This window comes from Jatropha curcas, chromosome 1, assembly GCF_041381405.1.
Source record: "Jatropha curcas cultivar XTBG-Jc1 chromosome 1, XTBG_Jcur_1.0, whole genome shotgun sequence".
NCBI classification, from domain to species: domain Eukaryota; kingdom Viridiplantae; phylum Streptophyta; class Magnoliopsida; order Malpighiales; family Euphorbiaceae; genus Jatropha; species Jatropha curcas.
Window position 1 is genome coordinate 10809590 of NC_143151.1, and position 20691 is coordinate 10830280.

General features: G+C 33.9%; 1 long non-coding RNA gene across 1 annotated transcript; it reads left to right on the forward strand.

The window, feature by feature from the left end:
• Positions 1–3667: 3667 nt before the first annotated feature.
• LOC149498989 (uncharacterized) lies at positions 3668–5653 on the forward strand. The gene is made up of 3 exons (XR_016319603.1): positions 3668–4065; positions 4671–4736; positions 5452–5653. It is a non-coding gene; the product is annotated as an uncharacterized LOC149498989 (long non-coding RNA).
• The last annotated feature ends 15038 nt before the right edge of the window (positions 5654–20691 follow it).

Below are 20691 nucleotides of genomic sequence, written 5' to 3' on the forward strand. Positions count from 1 at the left end.
AAGTAAGAATTAAATCTAATGGTATTTAGCCTTTTGATATTTAAAATAATTGTTGCACACTCGATGGTATGTGAATTACAAACAATGATTTTTGTTTAATGGGAGATTCTATGATCTGAGAAGGAGTTAATGACTCCATAAGGGAATTAAGGTACTTATGTTATGTAAATAGTGGGCTATGATGATTAAGTGTATTGATGAATGACATCGGACATGGAGAGATAATTGTCCAATTATTGAATTGATATAATACTAATGAAATAGATAAGTAAGGATGGATCTAGTCCTGTTATTGTTTGGATATTAAGAAAAGAATCAATTACAGAAACGTGAAGGGTATAAATTAATATGATTTAAATGAGGATAGTCAGTAATTAGAGGTTTAATAAATTAAGGATTATGGGTAACAAGATTTGATAAAACTAGAAATAGTGATACCTCAGCAGCTTTAAGATAAAGACTTCTATACTTTGGGAATTCATGAGTGTATTAGACGGGACATAAGTAAGACCCTAGTATATGTAGGATGTTTAATAAGCCAGACTAAGTTTATGGATCTAGTATAATAAAATGAAAGTAAAAGATAATAGAGGAAACTAGTGGACTTGGGATTGGAACGCTATTATGTTGGGTGATAATTATATTAGAAAATGATAATTAGAATATAATTTGAAGGAGAATAATATTTGTGTAATTGTAAAGTTTCTTGTTATATTGATAAAAAAAAAAATAGAGATAAGGTGGATATTAAGAATTTAAATGATCATAAATAGTAATTTTATGCTGTAAATAAATTTAAAATTTATAAAAATTTAGAAAGTTAACAGATGTTTTAGAATAAGTAGTTAAGACTATGTAGTTAAACAAAAAAGGAGCGAAATATTATTAAAGATAGAATGATGGAACATGTATACTATTGAAGGTAGGAAAAATGGCTTTGAGGTTTAAAATAATTATCACTGTTGATGATAATTCTAATAGGATATTAAATAAATAATTGATAATGTTATAACCAAACTTTTGAGTTGAGTTAATCGGGTCTTTGCGAGGTGAGTTTCGAGAATTTAGTGGTTCATGAATAGTAAATTTAAATCTAAAAAGAGATCAAAGGTAGGAAGTTATTGAATGTCTTATGTTAAACAAATAGATAAATGATTCGAGGATTGTAATCCCGATGACAAAAGAATTTAGTACTTATATTCAGAAAGAAAGATAGACTTTCTATTGGAGAGAAAGAGAGAAGAGAATTTTGACTACTGTAATTTGATAGCATCTAGTTGGAATAATAGTTGATAAAGGATCACGGGACTTAGCTTGAGATGACAACGAATGTAAATAAATTTAATTTCTTGACGTAAAGCAATTAAAATAAGGAATTTCTATTAATTAGTGCAACTTTTGCAAGTTGCTTGTTTTATTAGATAAAGAAGGGAAGTTATATTTATGTCCTTGGTAGAACATGAAGGTAATTAGAGTATTTTCATTCATTAGTAAGCAAGCTGAGTTTTAATTTACCATTTGCATGGAACAGTGAAACTTGGTATAAGAAGGAAAAGGTGAATTTGGGATAGTTTTAACAAATTAATGAAGAGAATACATGTTAGTGTTTGAAGACTAAGGATATAAACTAGAGGATTATTGGATGTGATAACAGGATGGTCTAAGACTACATCTTGATTATATTGGAGTGCCAACTCATGTGTGTCGATCAGATCACTAATCAATTCAAATTGCTCATGGGACTATTAAGGTACCAATTAGAGGGAAAATTATTGATACATAATGTAGAGTCAATGTAAACCTACTCTGAATTCCTTAGCAATTGGTAGCAATTATGATTGAATGAATAGAATTGTGTTATAAATGGTAGTTGCGACATATCTAATGGTTTAAGGAAATATTTAATTAGTTAGGTGCATTTGAGGAATGGTACATTGAAACTCAGATGTTGAGGAATTCAATGAGCTATTAACCCTGTTTGGAGTAAAGAATATAGAGAGAACATAATTAAGGTTGAAAATCTTCCTAGATCGTATTAGGTATAAATTTTACAATTTTTGGAGGTGATAGACATTATGATAGACTTGGAGAAAAAGGAATAACCCTATGATATTATTATCTGAATATTCTTTAAGAATTCATGGGATTAAGAATAAATATAAAACAATGGACATAGTGTAATCAGGAATTAGATTATAGGTTTAATATCCTTAATCTCATACTTAGCTAGAGCAAAGGCAATACTTGTTTAGGATTTCTGGATACGTAGACCTAGGCAAATTGGATATAAATTACGGTTTGGAGAATTTTACATCTTGATTAAGCTTGTAAAAAAAATGTAGACTGGATTTCATGATGGAATGGAGTATAATAGAACTGTGTTTGCGAATTTTAGAAAATAAATTAAGAATTATTCGGCATGGCAACAACTAATTTGGCTAGTTGCATAAGTTGTTGTCATAATTAGTTAAGAAATGGTATGATATGATAATTCGGGAAGAAGGATAGAGAGGTTAATAACTAAAATAGAGACTTGATTGTGAATTGAAATTTTCTCTATATAGTCGATGTATTATTTGTTTTTATGAGAATTCTCATTAGTAGGAATTGAGAATAAATTATATATCTTTTGTTGGAAAATAGTTAAGTTGATAAATATGTGATGAGATTGGGATAGAAGTCAGTATATCCTATCAGTTGATAGCACTTAGCTAGAGAAATGTCATGATTTTGTTTGAAATAAGCTTGTAGTAATACCATGAATTTGTTCTCTTTAATTGGAAAGGGTTGAATGGTATTTAATGGTAGAATTGATAATAATAATAAGGATTCTAAATTGGAATAGTAATAAATTTGATTGAATATGTGGATTCTTATATCAGTAAGATTACATAATGGGTTGGTGTATGAGTTTCTTATGGAGTGATGATCATTGCCTATGATAGCTAGTGAGAGAATAAATGACGATACATCAATGTAAGGACACATGATATAGAGCTAATGAGATCAATAACCCTTACTTGAGCAGATGTTATAAGTGAATAAAATTCTTACGTGTAAAGGTGAATATTAGTGTCGAATCTGTGCTTTAAGTTATGAATATTTGACTTGAGGTGACAACTTGTAGACATAGTATGATTCACGTTTAAATTAACTTTAGGGATGGATTTATCTTATAATCATCTTAACCTCTCTATAAATTAGATTTTCTTCCCAGGTCTGTTCATTGGTTTGTCTTAATTATTAAATTTAAGAAAAATCAGATTCACCACTCTGACCAACGAACTTGCAACTTTATGTGAGAAGCATAACCACCATTGTCGTAAACAATTATTGTATCCTAGTTTCTTGTTATTTTCAAAATTCGAGGACGAATTTTTTTAAGGGGGGAAGACTGAAACAACTCAAATTTTTATTTTCAAAGATTTTCCAATTAAATTTAATAAACCGACAGCTTGGAAATTTATTTTAATATTTTAATGCGAACACTGTGAGAAACCGAACCGAAAACCGATTGAAAAAGTCGAAAACCAATCGAAAATCAAAGATTTGGGTCGAATCGAACCGAATCGAACCGGTTCGACCCAAACCATCTAGAAAATTCCCTTTCCTTTTTTTTCTTTCCAGCGCTGCACCTCTCTACTCCTCACCATCACAGCAGCGCCTCCTCCTTCCTCTTCTTCTTCTTCTTCTTCTTTCTTTCTTTCTTTCTTTCTTTCTTTCTTTCCCTTTTCTTCTTCCTCTCTTCTTCTTTCTTGCTGTGACTGCGCCTGCGTCGACCTCAGCCAGCAACAGCAGAGGCGCGATCCACAGCCAGTCGCACCGCCTCCATCGCGCACAGCACCGCCTCGCCGCTCCTCCGCGCGCCACAGCCAGCGGCTCCACCTGCAGCAGCGCTTCATCCTCAGCCAGATCGCAGCGCCACAGCTCCTCGAGTTCATTGCGCCACCATCCTTGCTGTCCAGTAGATCGCGCCACTTGCTCGCAGTCCCGATGCGCGTAGCTCCGATCTAGCACGCGTAAGCCTTTCCGATCTAGCAAAATTCAACAAAAATTATACTTGGGGTATAGAGCAATTCTTGCTAATTCTCAGAATTTATTTTAGTAATTTGGGTATAATTTAACTTAGTAATTTTAGTTAATTAAATTAATTTTAGTAATCTTGATTAGTTAATTTAATTTAGCAAATCTGATTAGTTGAATTAATTTAATTTAGTGTTGATGAGTCGATTGATAAAAATATATTTGATTAATTAAAATTAAATTCTGGTAATAAATAAAATTGTTGGGAAATTATGATTTATGGAATTAAAGAAAAATTAATATAGTTGATGTGGATAAATGTGGAGGACGGGAAAAATTAAATTGATGGAGGATGGAAAATTTAATTGATTGATTGCCCGATGGATGGGCTGTGTGATTTGGAGTTATTAGATAAAATTGTTGATACTTTAAACAGGTGGAAAGTCCAATTTTTAGGGGAGATACTGTCGAAATTTCGGTAGAAAATAAAATGAATTTCGGTAGCAAATAAAATTTATTATAGAAATTTAATTAATTATAAAGAGTAAATTATTGATAGAAATTAAATAGGTTAAGAATAGTAGTGTGATGAATAAATATTTTATCTGATATTATTCTTTTTCCGATGTCATTTTTACTTTGCTTAGATCGCTCGGGTCCATCTAGTGCTCCTCCCGGATAGAATCAAAACTAGAGCTTCGTTCTCCACCACAGTGAGTAATAATAAATAATGCATATCAACACTGCATTTGCATAACATTACATTTTTATATATTTACATATTGTATTTTCTCATATATATTATGTTATGATCACTATAATTATACTTGTGCATAATTGTGCATTTGGATGAAATTGGTGTATTATGATAAATGAATTGTTTGATTATTTGTGCTGTGTATATACTGTGCTCTGTTTGTGTGGAGTTGGGATGAAGTGGGTCACCATGGGTTTGTGAGGACGGTCGATAAATAAGGATCCTGATGAACTGATGAAAGTGGACCGTCGGCCGGGTAAATGGGAGATCGGCGCCCCCGTGTGCACCTGATGAACTGATGAAATGATGTTGATGATATGGAAAAGAAAAGAGAGAATGTAAAAATAAAATATTGAGAGGACTGGTCAAGTGAGGATTAGACCGGTCGGCCAGATATGGGGGATTGGCTCCCCGGGTGCACATGTTTGAGAGGATGGGCTGTTTGAGAGGACGGCTCGTCGGGGATTTAGGTGACGCCACTGACTAATTTCCACGTGATGTGATTATTTGAAGGTGATATTGTTGTGGGTGCTGATATGATGACATATGAGTGACTGTTGTGTGTTCATTCAGTATACTAGGGTGCATTTTGCTTGCCTGTATGTGGTGTGTATTATTTATTATTATTCACTGAGTTGCAAAACTCACCCCCTTCTCTCCAAACCTCCCAGGTACTAGGAAGCAGCTGATTCGATTGAAGCTCTGCAATCTTCTCCGCAGAGTTATAAATGTAAACTTTATATTTTTGTTATTTAATTTTGGTTGTATAAGTTACTCTTTTATCAGATTATTATTGAACTCCGCAGTTATAGGGTTGTGTATTTAAATTGGGCCTTATTGTTAGCACTACGCTATAAATTAATTATTGTGTAATTAACTGTAGGTAAACTAGTAAGCCCTTATTGTGATTATGAGTTATTGTGAATAGGCCCTGGTTAAATTTTATGTATTATTTGATATTGGGCCAGATGTTTGAAAATTTTATAAAACTTATATCTCAAGTCATATGGGCTTACTGTTTTGTTGAAATTAGGAGAATCATGTAGACAGATTGAATAATTTAGGCTTACTACGGGCCTCGGGGGCCTTAAGCTTACCTAGGCCCTAGTGCCGGTCCGGCCCACAGAAACGGGTCGTGACATGATATAAATTTTTTTATAAAAATTTTAAGCTACAATTTTTTTATGCATCCGATTCGAACCGGATCGGAACCGCCGGTTTCGGGCTAGTTCCGGTTCATTTTTTAAGATTTACATGAACCTTAACCGGCCCTTGAACTGCCGGTTCCGGTTCAAAATTATGAACCGCCAGTTTCAGTTCAAAATTATGAACCGCCGGTTCCGGTCCGGTTCAAGTTCGTCTACAGTACGGTTCGGTTTCGATTCTGTTTCGGTTAGAACCGAACCGGTGGCCATGCCTATTCACCATCACTTCCTCAAACATAAGCTTGTTGCTACTCTTAGTTAAATACAGATCATCCCTACATTTTAAAAAGAACAATTTCATTTATAAAAAAGCAAATTAACAAATGTAGCAAAGAATGTTAAATAATTGGATGTCAAGCAAATTCCTTGAACAATTGGCAAATAAATTTTTTCAGGAGACCATAAATCAATGGAAAGCAAAATGGAAATAGGAATAAAAGTTGAGAAATCTATATGTTTCAGGTTCAGTATAAATATATTTAAATATATATTAGTATGTTCTAGATAGGAAAATATTCAAAAATTTCAAAGTTGTATTTATCTGTTTATAGAAAATAATTTTTAAAAAGACATATATTCAATTGAAATATAGAAAAATAAGAAAAAAAAGAAAAAAAATCCAAAATTTTCTAAAAGTAGGAAAAACAGAATGTTGAAAAAATAGAGCGCCACGTCAGTGTTTTCAAAATAATTTTTGTTTCAAGATTATATATATATATATATATATATAACATAATACTAACTAAAAGATCGTTTAAAGCTGTAATTGATAGAGAAATGTCTTAAAAATAATGTATTATTAATAATTAAAAATTATAATTTACATAATAATAAAAATTCAATTAGTTTGGCATTTTAGAGATAACCAAATTGATAACAAAAAATCAATTTTTTTTTTTTTAAATTGATAAGGGGCCTGATGTGACAAAGTGGACATAAAGTTTAGGAATATTATAGTAGACGTCAAATTTTAAAATTTTAATTTAAAAAATATCACTTTGACCTAAACAATTAAAATAATATCAGTTTTATTAGTGATTTACTTATTTGTCCTTTTACCTAAAGAGGCTTCTATTTTCTGTTTGAATGTTTTTTAGCCTACCGTTTGTCATTGAAGTTTCTTCTTCTTGTTTCAATTGTAGGAGATCGCTTCCTTTTTTTCATTTCTTCTTGTTATTGTTTCAATGGCAGATGATCACTTTATCTTTTCTTTTCGTTTCTTCTTTCTCCTCTACCTGTCGGATTTATGCATCGCGTTTGTCATTTCTGTTCTTCTAAAATTTCTATGTGTTTTTGGATTCTGTTTCTCTTTTGCGATTTTGTATTTTGTATAAGTGTGTCAGTGGCTTAATGCTAGTCTAAAAAATATCACCATCATAGATGTTGTTTATACTTTGAAAAAACAAGGTATTGACCACTGTTAAACAAAAAAATCTATATATGTATATGTACCGTATTTACCATCAAATCGGAAAATCTAGTTTTTCGATTGTTTGTTTCTTCGATTACGAAGTGAAAACACATAATTATTTCATATATACACCTAGTTTTTTCCCCTAATTTTCCTGATTTCCTGGGTTGAAAGAGTTGTATTTATTTTCATGGGTTGAAGGAGATGCAATTAGATTTAAGGCTAACTCTGTTAGTTTTGGTTCGACAGTGGACGTGGATCATTGAACTTACTTTGTGTATTAGTGAATTTTTGTTTACCAAAACTAACATTATCTTAATTTGTAATCTTTTTTGACATTTTCGTATAATTTGAAACTGTTGGAGTTAAAGACATCAAACACACTTTAGAATTGTCAAATGCAGCAAATGAACTAAAGAAATAAGAAACATAGTGTAAGAGGTAGTATAACAAACACTTGGTAGGCAAAACAAGCACTGGACTTTATTACTTTTGTTCTATATTTATTCATAGCCAGAGATGCCATTATATAGCATTACAACCAACTGAAACTCAGAAAAATAAGGAAAAAATATTTCCCACTAACCCAAACAACTAAATCAGAAAACCAGCACGTTTTCAACCAAAGCTGGAAAATCAAGGAAAGATAAAAACAAATTTAGACAAAGAAGAGTAAAAGAATAAAATATTGCAGTCAATTTAGAATCACTCTTTCAACACTCCTTCTTGATTCGAAATTGCACACACTAAGCATTGATGTGAAGGGGACATGCTTCTGACATGGGAGTGCTTTTGTAAAGATGTCAGCCACTTAATCATCTATATTCCAGTACTACAGCATAATCTCCTCATTTGTCACCAGCTCACAAATAAAATGAAAACGGATGTCGATGTGCTTCGTTCTTCCATGAAATGTGGGTTTTTAGCCATCGCAATCGTAGACTGGTTGTCACAAAAAATTTAAGTTGCACTCTCATGCTTTTGACGGAGGTCAGCAAGAATTCTTCTAAGCCAAACACACTGACAGGCTGAGGAAGTGGCTGCTACATACTCTGCCTCTAAAGACAATAAAGTTGTTGTAACTTGCTTCTTCAAACGCCACATTATTGTTCCTGACCCCAAGCTAAAAACATTTCCAGAGACATTAAAGAGCTTGCTTAATCGCTATCAGTAAACCCAAGTAGTCTGAAATTGGCAACATTAAAGTACCAAATACCATAATCCAAAGTCCCAGCAACATAATGTAAAATTAGTTTTGCAGCTCCGAAATGATGCTTTGAAGGGTTACTCATAAACCTTGAAACAACTCCAACTGAAAATGAAATATCTGGCCTTGTATGAGCCAATAAATCAGACCTCTAGCTAGACTTCTAAAACTTCTCGCGTCAGCCCCCTCGGTACCATCATCAAGCCACAATTTTTCATTCACATTCATGAGTGTAACAAATTTGCAACTTTCCATACCAAAGCTTTTGAGTAAATCTTATGCATATTTCCTTTGCGAAGTAAATACTCCATCTTGTCCTTGCTTCACTTCAAACCTAAGGAAATAATCCAATAAACCCGTGTCTTTCATCTCAAATTCACTCATCGTGCTTGATTTAAAGTCAGCCATAATAGAGTGAGAAGAGCCTATATAAATTATGTCATCAACGTAGAAGTAAACAACAAGAAAGTCATTGTTATCTTGCTTTCATAAATAAAGAGTGGACTCATTTTCACTCCTTTCTAACCCATTTTGCAACAAATAAGAGTTAACCTTGTTGTATCATGCGCGCTGGGCTTGTTTCAGCCTATAAAGTGCCTGTTTCAGCTTGTAAACCTTTCCTTCTTCACCTTTGATCACAAAACCTTCAGGTTCAGCAACATAAACTTCCTCTACCAGCTCACCATTCAAGAACGTTGACTTTACATCGAGTTGATAAATTGACCATTTAAATTGGGCAGTCAAAGCAAGAGTGTTCTCACCATTTCAATCGTGCAACGGGCGAGAACGTCTCTTCATAATCGATTCCATGTTACTACAAATATCCTTTCGCAATAAGCCTCGCATTAAGTTTTTGCACACTTCCATTAGCATGGTATTTGGTTTTAAATATCCACTTCAGCCCTACAATATTTTTTCCATTCGGCAAGTTGGTCAGCTCCTAAGTCTCATTTTTTTGTATAGCCATCAGCTCTTCCTTCGTTGCATTTCGCCACTCCTTTTCTACTACTTCTTCATAACTTGTTGGATCTATTACAAATAAAACAAACACGCAGGTTTCATATATCTCTTTCAGAGATTTGAATTTCTTTGGCGGTGTCTCATCAAAGGACTCAGTTGACGAAGATGAGTTGTTGTCTTTTGAACTTGAACTTGGCGAACGTGCTGGGTTGGTATTCTTTGAACTGACGGTGTGGAACTTACGGAATTTGCTGGTGTGGAGTCTACCACCTCTTCTAGTGAAGCTTCAAGTTGAATTCCAGCATTGCTACTACACAAATTCCAACTTGCTTCTTTATTAAATACAACATTTCTGCTGATAATCACCTTGCCACTAAGAGGGTTGTATAATCTATTTGCTTTGGATTCAAGACAATAACCGATGAAAATACATTTTTTTTTGACTTTTCATTTAGTTTTTGACAATTTTGAGCATTAATCAAAGCATAAGAAATACACCCAAAACTTCTTAAGTGGCTTACCGAAGGTTTGCTACCTTTCCAAGCTTCATGTGGCGTCCGATTCAGCACTGCTTTTGTGGGAGAGATGTTCAAAAAATACACTGTTGTGGCTACCGCTTTTGCCCAATATTGATCAGGAAGTCCATTGCCTTTCAATAAGCTTCTTGCCATCTCAACAACGGTGCGGTTCTTGCGTTTAGCCACTCCATTTTGCCCTGTGAATTCCATTTTCCTCACAAAAATGGTTAATTCATTTGACAAAAATTCATCGCCTTGGTCTGAATGGAGAGTTATAATGCATATGCCACTTTGGTTCTCCACCAAGGCCTTGAATTTCCTGAAATTCTCAAAAGTTTCATACTTGAACTTTAGAAAATACACCCAACTCATGCAATTGAAATCATATGTGAAAAGTAAAAAATATCGACTCCCTCCAATAGATTCTGTGTTCAGCAGACCACACAAATCAGCACGAATTAACTTAGGACAAATAGATGCTCTTGATGCCTTTCCAATGGGAAATGAATTTTGAACTTGCTTACCATAAATACAACCCTCACATGAATCAAAATAATTAATTTTTGGAAATCCATGAACCATATTGTATACGCTCAAATTTTGCCCCTAAAGGCTCAGTGATGATAAACCGTTTTTCATACAAGTTTGGATCGGGATTCCGATCGCCCCGGTTCTTGGACCAATGGTATGTGGCTGAGAAAATACACGTGTTTAACCATTTTTACTTTTTCGAGTTACCCGACATTTTGCAACGAAACCGAGCCTGGGAAGTGCACCGAGCCCACCCGATGCGTTTTTCAGTGCACCACCTCGTTTTACGTGCCAGCCAGTCTGATTTAGTAAAAGTGGGCATAGCCCTATTTTGGGGCCCACCAATGGCATTTTACCACGTTAGCCCTAAAATAGGGCCACACACTCCCCATTTACCTATAAATAGGGCATTGGGGAGTGTGCCATGGGAGGGTTTTTTTGGAAACTAAGGGAAACTCTTGCCATTTAAAAACTCAACTCAAGAATAAAAAAAACTTTAGTTTCTCTTTGATCCAAGTTTTGATTTTTTGATTCTCAATCACCAAAACCCTTAAGGATCCATTAGAAATTCTAGAAATACATCTATTAAACCTTAATCTCGGATTGTTGGATCTAGAACTCAACCTTTTGGTTCTCTTTATCCATTCTTACATAAAACTTTGAGGAAATCTCCAAAAAGGTAATACCCGAGGGCCTTTACTTCGTTTCTTCATCTTTTTTCATTTCCTTTTTAGTGTTGAAGCACTATTTTTGAGTCTGGTTATAAGGAAAACCTGGGATCAACTAAAGGGGGTTCTCTGTGCCTCTATGGCGCACTGCCAGTTGTAGTGGCACAAACCACTATGTGTGGCATACGCCACAAGCTAGTGGCTCGCGCCACTTTATCTCAAACAGGCCTTTTTGACTCTGTTCTTGGTCGGTAACCTTCCTGATCAGGGAAGGGCCTAGCGCCATTACGTGTGGCGCACGCCACTTCTCTTGTGGCGCTAGGCCTTTCAGTTCAGAGGTTCAGAAATCCAATAATTAATAAATTGGTCTCAAATTAGATATCCAGTGGTAAAGCCCCAACCTTAACTGGTTTGGGATGCGTTTTAGGTCATAAATGGATCAAATAAACATTAATAAACAAGGTTGAGCATGGTGATTGGTGTATTTGTTCATCATGCATGATGAACATCATGGCCATGAACTCTAATCTTGTCTAAATCTTTAAATTATTGCCTTTTATATTCATGCCCTTTACTTTCAAGCACTTTAAATATTATATCTGTTTAAATTTATGCCTCTTTATTCATTGTATTTTGATTATTATTGCACTAACCCTTTATTCATTAATTTTGTATGATGAACATGCATAATTTAATCATCTAATGAATGAAAGAGTGCCCTTTGTTTTTGGATGTATGATTTAGATTTTGTGAATGATGTTTTGATGTTGTTTGTGTTGTATGGATGCTTTTTTATTACTTTGGTTCTATGTTGTATATTGGCCAAATGTAGGACACCTTAATGGGTCTCATTTATTGCGTATATGTAATTGATTAAGGGGATTGGAAAATTTGGAGGGATCAATGGGTAGATGTATTTTTGGGATTTAGTTTGTACTCTTTTCTCCTCACCCCTTCTTTGGATGTTTTATGTTACATGTGTTGTTAATTTGCATGATTGACATGATTTTCAAAATTGCATTAAAAGATTTTTACACCTTAAATTTTAGTTAATGATATTATTGAGTAATTGTGAATTACTAGACAACGAGGAGCCAGTTTAATCGGGCGACATGGGTGTCTTGTAACGTCCCATTTTTCTATTGAATCGAGTTGTTGCTTAGAGTCGAGTCGGGCTGATCCAAAACCCGGTTCGAGCTATTAGAGTCCAGAGTGGGTTAGCATGGGAGGTAATTGAAATCAGGAAAAGAAGTGGACTTACTTGAAAGGAAGCAAAAAGATCAAAGTATAAAGATTAAGACTTGCTTGCACTAAAATATAAAGTTGAGGTCTTGAGTTGTACCATTTTGACACTTGAGGTACTATTTGGTAATTTTCACATAAAAATCATTGATATTTTGGAGATGTAACCGTGGGTTCCATTTCATTTTCCTTTCTTCATCCTTATCTTCATCTTCTTCCTCTACTTTCCTCTTCCACCTTCCTTTCTCCATCACTTTTAATGGCAGTGAAGATTTTAATGGGAGTTAAGCATTAATTCAACTTCTATTCTATCCAAGTAAGTAAACCTTCTTGAATTTCCTAATTGAATCATTTGGTGATATTTTTAGATGATTCATAAGAATTCTTATGTATAGGAGAGGTGAGCCACAGGTAGAAGGAAGCTAAAAAGAAGAGCTCAAGCTTTTTGGAGTAAAGGTGTGCTATCTCTTTTAGTTTAATTCATTTTCTTGCATGATAATTTGTGTGATGTGTTGAAATGAGAAGATATATTGTTTAATGTTGAGTGAGATGACTGAAAATGGTGAAAAAGCATGAGATGAAATGACTAAATGAAGTAGATATTGAGTTTTTACTGAAACAGGTTTTGCTGGAAAAGTAACCAGTAAATTTACCTTGATTTTGACCCTATTTAATGATGGAATTAGGAAGTGTTATAGAAGAGTTATTTGTTCCTCTATGTGTTAGATTTCCATGGGTTTTTGAATCACCCAAATCGGAGTTGTAAATTGAGAGATATGACCAAAATAGTACAGACTGCGTAGGCTAGAAAACATGACGTGCGCTCGCGAATTTCATGTCGAGCTTGCGAATTTGGCCTGTGAACTCTCTGACTCTCATTTTGCACTTCTCGCGCTCGCGAATTTCATTGCGCGCTCGCGAATTTGGCCTGTAAACTCTCTGACCCTCTTGTGTGCTTCTCGCGCTCGCGACTTTGCATGGCGCGCTCGCGAATTGTGTTCTGATGCTCTTTTGGACTTCATTTTCTATGCAATTGTATTCCTTTGCTCAACTTGTATGCCTCCAATCATTTTAAAACAAAAAGACAACATGAGAACATGTATCAAACCAACATGCAAGCATGCAAATGATGTGAAATGAGGTAAACACTATGGTGTATGAAGTTATGAATTCTATGCAATTGTATTCCTTTACTCAACTTGTATGTCTTCAATCATTTTAAAACAAAAAGACAATATGAACACATGTATAAACACAAAATGCAAGCATGCAAATGATGTGAAACTAACAGGACACTAGTTGCCCGCTTGGCAAGGCTATCAGCATACAGGTAAGCAGTAAGGTTTATGAAATTATGAAGCAGTTAATTTCATGACACAAGCATGTGAAAAATAACATGACACAAGCATGCAAATTATGACACAGTTACTATGCATTTGTTTTATCTATTGACATACCATTAATATGCTCCATTGAGGTTAGGTAGAAACCACGTAGATAAGGCTATGTCGTGACATAGGATAGCAGATCTGTGCCCCATACAGTTTGGTACTCCGGCTACAGGCCGTTGAGTGGATATGATTATATAATGGCCATAGCAGCCCAGTCATACAGTATTCATCCAGTTTCATACAATACCTCTTATCACTTTGGTTTCACTATAACCTTATGGAGCTATACAGTTATATTGACTACAAAATTGCATAATCATACAGTATAATGAGCAGCAAGTATGATAATGAAAGTATCATGATATGTGTGCTTACATTCCATATGTGAGTACATGTTTATTTCTACATATGTATGTGCTTATATGTTTCTTTATTCGTTGCGATATTCACTGAGTTTTAATAAAAGTTGCAGAATTCATACAACATAAAGAACATCAGGTAAGATCATGAAAGTATAATGCTATATATGCTTACAAGTTTATTTATTTAATTCTTAAGGAGCCATACCATTATGAGATGTTATTACTCATAACTGATATGATGTGACTAAAAGTGCATAAGTCATACAACATAATGAATAGCAAGTAAGACAATGAAAATATACTGTTATGTATTCTCACATGTTTATTGATTTCATTCATACAACATAATGAACAGCAGGTAAGATCATGATAGTATCATGATATGTGTGATTAAAGGTGCATGTAAAGGAGTTATGAGATAATTAGAAATAACTTATTTATGGTATGAATTAGAAGTTTATTCTTTGCTATAAAGATGCATTGATGTTGAAATTTACTGAATCTATGATTTTCAATGCTTTTATGACATTTGTATTTTAAGTTAGTTGTCATAACACTTTGTTAAGTATGTGAATTATGAGCACCACTGAGTTTTATACTCAGCGCGTCGATTTTTATCACGCGTAGGTTGAAGATCGTGGTTGCTACTTGAAGACTTGAAGAGTACTATCAAAGTAGAAGTGATTAATTTGGTCATAGTAGATTGAGAGTTGTATAATTAAGAATTATGGCATGTATTAAGATTTATGGCATGTATAATTATTACATTTGTTAGAGCTTATGTGATTGGAAATATAATTGAAGCATGTAATTATTTTGGTGTAAGTATTTGGAGGAAATGATTGAATATGAAATATTTTACAATAGTTGGTATGATTAGTTCATGAAGACTTGATATAGATCATGAATGCAATTAATTACTGGATATTAAATGCTATTGAGGATTTATACAGTTATGACTATATATATATAAAGTGTTATTGTGTTATGATGATTAGTTGGAGATATTGGAAGTTTGGAGTTTAATTGGGAGTGTTTTGTATTCATATTTAGCATACAGGATGATATCAGCATGACAGGACATAGGTTCAACCAGATTGTAGCGTCTCGGCTCGGTTCATTCGGGTTAACGGGTGGACCGGGAAGGGATGTTACATGTCTAACACCTTCCCATATGGTACCTAACTCCTGGACCTTACCTCTGGTTTAAAACCAAGTTAGTCGATTCCAAAGAATCGACTAATTCAAGAATATTCCTTAATAAGGGTGGTGACTCCTAAAATAAAACTCTTAACCAAGTAAGAAAACCTTTTCCTGAGGATCAATGAATGAGTTAAATAAAGAAAATCGATTTATTAAATAAAATCAATCAAGCCCGTTTGATTTGATTCTTTCCTTCTTTGGAAAAATCAAACCGCGTCCTGACATATCTTTCTGATCCAACAGCTGCAATCCTTTGAAATTAAGATGGCCATAACTCAAATGCCACAATCTAGAGACATTTTCTGCTCCAGCAATTAAAGCAAAATTTTCCATATTTGAGACATTAAGCGAAACTAATTTGTTGTTGGTGATGTGAACATTAACTATCGTTTGGCCTGATTTTTTATCTTTCATAACACAAGCTTCATCATCAAATAAAATCGAATATACACAAGGAATCAATTGCCCAACACTCAATAAATTATGTGCCAAATTAGGAATAAATTAAATGTCTTGATTGCTACTGTGCATTTTCCTTTAACATGAATGTCTTTGCGATCACCAAGCTTGACCATCATTTTTTATGTCTCATCAAGCTCTTTAAAAATTGCCTTCATGCCTGACATATGGTTGAAGCAGCCATTATCTACAAACCACCCTCACTTGCACCTCCATTAGAATCACAATGAGCCATAAACAACTTACTTTCTTCAGCATATGCTTATGCATAATTGTCTTGGTGATCTCTATACCAATAATCAACTTTTACATGGTCATATCTCTTACAATGATAACATTTAATGCCATTTTTGTTGCTCAGTTGCTGTCCTTGGCCCTTTGTTCACCAATTTGCCTTTATTGCCCATCAAATTGGCCTCTGCCTCTACCCCGACCATGGCAATAGCCTTAAAATCCTCCTCTTTCTCGGCTTCTACTTGTTGAAGATTCACCTTCTCCAGACTTGGTGGCTGACTCCTTAACTTGAAATGCGAGTGGTTCATTCTTTTCAAGTGATTTATTGATTCTAGACTCATGAGCTTGCAATGACCCCATTAGCTTATCAAATGAAAAAACTGATAAATCCTTAAATTCTTCTTTTGCAGCAACAATATGGTCAAAATTTATGGTTAAACTTCTCAATACCTTTGCAACTATTATATCATCAGTAAACTTCTCACCATAAGACCTCATTTGACTAATGATGATCGTTGCTTATGACAAAACATCCTGCCTAATTTCCCATTCTTCATAAATAGAGTTTCAAAGTTACATCGAAGAGATTCCAATCTCACGGTGATAACCTTTGAATCTCCTTGGAACTCCTTTTGCAAAAGTGACCAAGCTTGCTTCGAAGTGGTTGTTGCTGCAATTTGAGAGAAGATGCTATCATGGACAGCCTGCTAAATAATTACCTACGCCTCAGAGTCTTTTTTGTTCTCCTTTAACTTATTTTTGTCATCAAGTTCAGTATACCCATTCTCCACATAATCCCAAAGATCTTGAGATTTGAGTAGAGTTTGCATTCTAATGCTCCAAAATTCATAGCCTTCCCCTTTGAAAATGGGGATGAGTGGTTGTGCAGGACTTGCAGTATTCCTGTTACTAGCATGGAGTTTTTCTTGTGCATCTCACTCACCTCACGTGTTTACTCTCTCTACTTACTCACTCACTGCTCTAATACCATAATGTTGGAGTTAAAGACCTCAAACACACTATTGGTTCTTTTTTGAGAAAAGAACAACAAATTCGTTGGCTGACAGCTTGGGTTGGAGAATTAATTGCAGGCATGCTAGGTGTATGAATTATACCAACTGAAATTAAAGTGCGCTTGATCTGACTTCTAGGTTGTGGGTTTGGATCCTAGGTAAACACTTCGCCGATTGTGCAGTTAAAGTAAATTTGAGGAGAGAAAACTGTAAAGAGAGTTTGATTGCTTGTATTGAAATGAAAGCTTGTAATTATAGGAAATGAAAATAAAAAGTGCTTAGAAAAAATAAAGACAATACTTTGCAAATTAAATTGCTTGACTCGTTGGAGGGTTTGATTTGATTTGTCAAATTCGTCGGAGAATTTGGTTGGCTTTTTGTTGGTTGCTTTACCTTGTTCCCTTGCTCCATTTATAAGCTTCACATGCAATTACCAAAGGGATCCACCAACACACATTTTCGTCATTAGCTCCATTGGTCTCCCACATTCTTGTTGGTTATTTTTTGGGAAGAGCAAAGAATCTGCCAGCTGACAACTTGATTTGTGAATTAGTTGCGGGCGTGCCAGGTGTGTGAAGTACACCAATTGAAAAAATAAAGTGCTTGATCTAACTTCTAGGTTGTGGGTTTGGTTTCACGGTAAACGCTTCACCGATTGTGTGATTATAATAAAACTGACAGAGGAAATTATAAAAGAGAGCTTGATTGCTTGAAAAGTAAATTGAATTTGATTGCTTGTATTGAAAAAATGGCTTATAATTACAAGAAATGTAAATAGATAGTGCTTAGGAAAATAAAAACAAGCTTTGAAGATAAAATTGCTTAACCTGTTGGAGAGTTTGATTTGATTTGTTGAATTCGTCGGAGAATTTGATTGTATTTTTGTTGGTGGTGGTTCCCTTGCTCCTTTTATAAGCTTCACATGTGGTTAGTAAAAGGATCCACTAACATTCCCATTAGTTTCTTTGGTGTCCCACCTTCCTATATGTGAACAACTGCTTATGGAGTGCTATTTTCGTTCAACTGAAGCTCATGTTTCTTTCTCTTTCTTTTTAATTAATTAATTAATAAAAATTAATTAATTAACCACACAAAAATAATATTAATTGGATCTTAATTAATTAAAAATTAAATCCCAAACCCAAAATACAAAATCCAATTTTAAAAACTCACAAAATGAGTTCAACGATTGCCCCCATATTAAGTTGACCTAATAGGTCATGCTTAATATGTTAACCTATTTTAAAAATACTAACCCATTTATAATTAAAAGTTCAAAAACTAAAAATACAATCTCAATAAATAAACAAGAAACTCTAACACTGCCATCACTTTCTCTTTTGAGCCGCCATCCTTCATCGTTCTTTTCCTACTGCAATAATTTTTTTTCAAATTTTTTATAATAAATCTTTGTCATTCTTTGCTTTGGCAAATTTTGGTCCCTTGTGCACACATGATTTGGTCTTTTTATATATATACACACTGCAGGTTCATCATTTCTTTCTTCTCTTCTTCTGTTTTTTGTAAAGGAAATTTGATCACATTTGGTGGCCATCTTTGGCCCACCATTACACCTGCACACGCATCACTTTACTTCTTCCTTTTCTTTTTGTTTGCTTTCTTTTTTTTGTTTAATATATATATATATATATATATATATATATATATATTATTTTTAGAAATAATATATATAAATAAATATATTTTTAGAAATAATATAAATATTATTTTTTATAAATATAATAGAAAAGTGAGTTTTTTTACATGACAGTGAATTTGTGAAATGAGAATTAATGATTTGGTTCCTGTGTTTTGCCTTTGATGAATTTTTTAAGAACAATAGCTATGGAACCAATAAAAAATTATTCCAGAGGCACCAAATTTTCGATACCAATTCCACTGACAATCTTAAGACATTCATGGTTTGCAGCAATTGGGCCATTATCTGACTATTATTTGTCAGTGCTTCCAGCATCATCTTCACATTAGAAGAATTAAAGTTAATGACAACATCATCAGAAACAGAAGGTCTTTTACTTGAGCGTTTATTGAGATCGTCAGAAGTAAGTGTAACTTCTGGGGATTTTAAGCAGGAGAGTTGATTTCTCCTTCCTCATGAGGAGATGTTCCTCTTGTGGGGCTTCCAAGGCCTACTCTCGTAAGTCCACCATCCAAATCCAGAAACCCAGCAGCAGTTTCTTTTTCAACAATAAAACGAGTTTTTCGAGTCATGGAGTTCTCTCAAAACTCAGGTGAAAGATGGAATGCATAAAATTTGTCTCATTAGGCGTGCCACTAAAGATTGCTGGTTCATTTTTAGGAAAGAGCAACGAATCTGTTGGCTGATAGTTTGATTTGTGAATTAATTGCGGACATGCCAGGTGTTTGAAGTACACCAACTGAAAAAAATAAAGTGCGCTTGATTTGACTTCTAGGCTGTGGGTTTTGTTCCATAGTAAACGCTTCACCAGTTGTGCGATTAAAATAACATTGAGAGAGGAAATTGTAAAAAAGAACTTGATTACTTGAAAAGTAAATTAAATTTGATTGCCTGTATTGAAAAAGAGCTTCTAATTATAGAAAACATAAATAGACAATGCTTAGGAAAATAAAATCAAGTCTTTGAAGATAAAATTGCTTGAATCGCTGGAGCTTGATTTAATTTGTTGAATTCGCCGGAGAATTTGGTTGTATTTTCATTGGTTGTGGTTCCCTTGCTCCTTTTATAAGCTTCATAGGTGTTAGTAAAAGGATCCACTAACACACGTTCTCATTAGTTTCTTTGGTGTCCCACCTTCATGTACGTGAACTACCGCTTGAGGAGTGCTATTTTCGTTCAGCTGCAGCCCACATTTCTTTCTCTTTCTTTTTAATTAATTAATTAATTATACAAAAACAATATTAATTGGGTCTTAGTTAATTAAAAATCGAAGCCCAAACCCAAAATATAAAGCCCAATTTTATAAACTCACAAAATGGGTTTAACACTTTTACTTAACAACCGCTTGAGGAGTGCTCTCCTTTTTTCCAAGTGCCGCTCATGTCTTCTATTATCCCTTTCTTTTTTAATTAATTATATAAAATAATATGAATTGAGGTCCAATTAATTAAAAATGCAACCTAAGCCCAAAATACAAAGCCCAAATATAAAAATCACAAAATGAATTCAACAATTGCCCCCCATATTAAGTTGGCCTCATAAGTCATGTTTACTGTGTTAGCCCATTTTGAATATCCTAATCCATCTATAATTAAAAATTCAAAAATTGAAAATGCAATCCCAACAAATAAACAAGAAACACTAACACAACATTCACTTTTCTCTTTCAAACAACCACAATTTTCATCGTTAACTTCTTCTTCTCTGGCCAAAACTTTTGTCCCTTCCAATTCAATGAGCCATTTTTCAATTTTGATAACGAATTCTTTGGCACCTACAGTTTCCATTTTCTTTTCTATATATATATATATATATATATATATATATATATATATATATATATATAT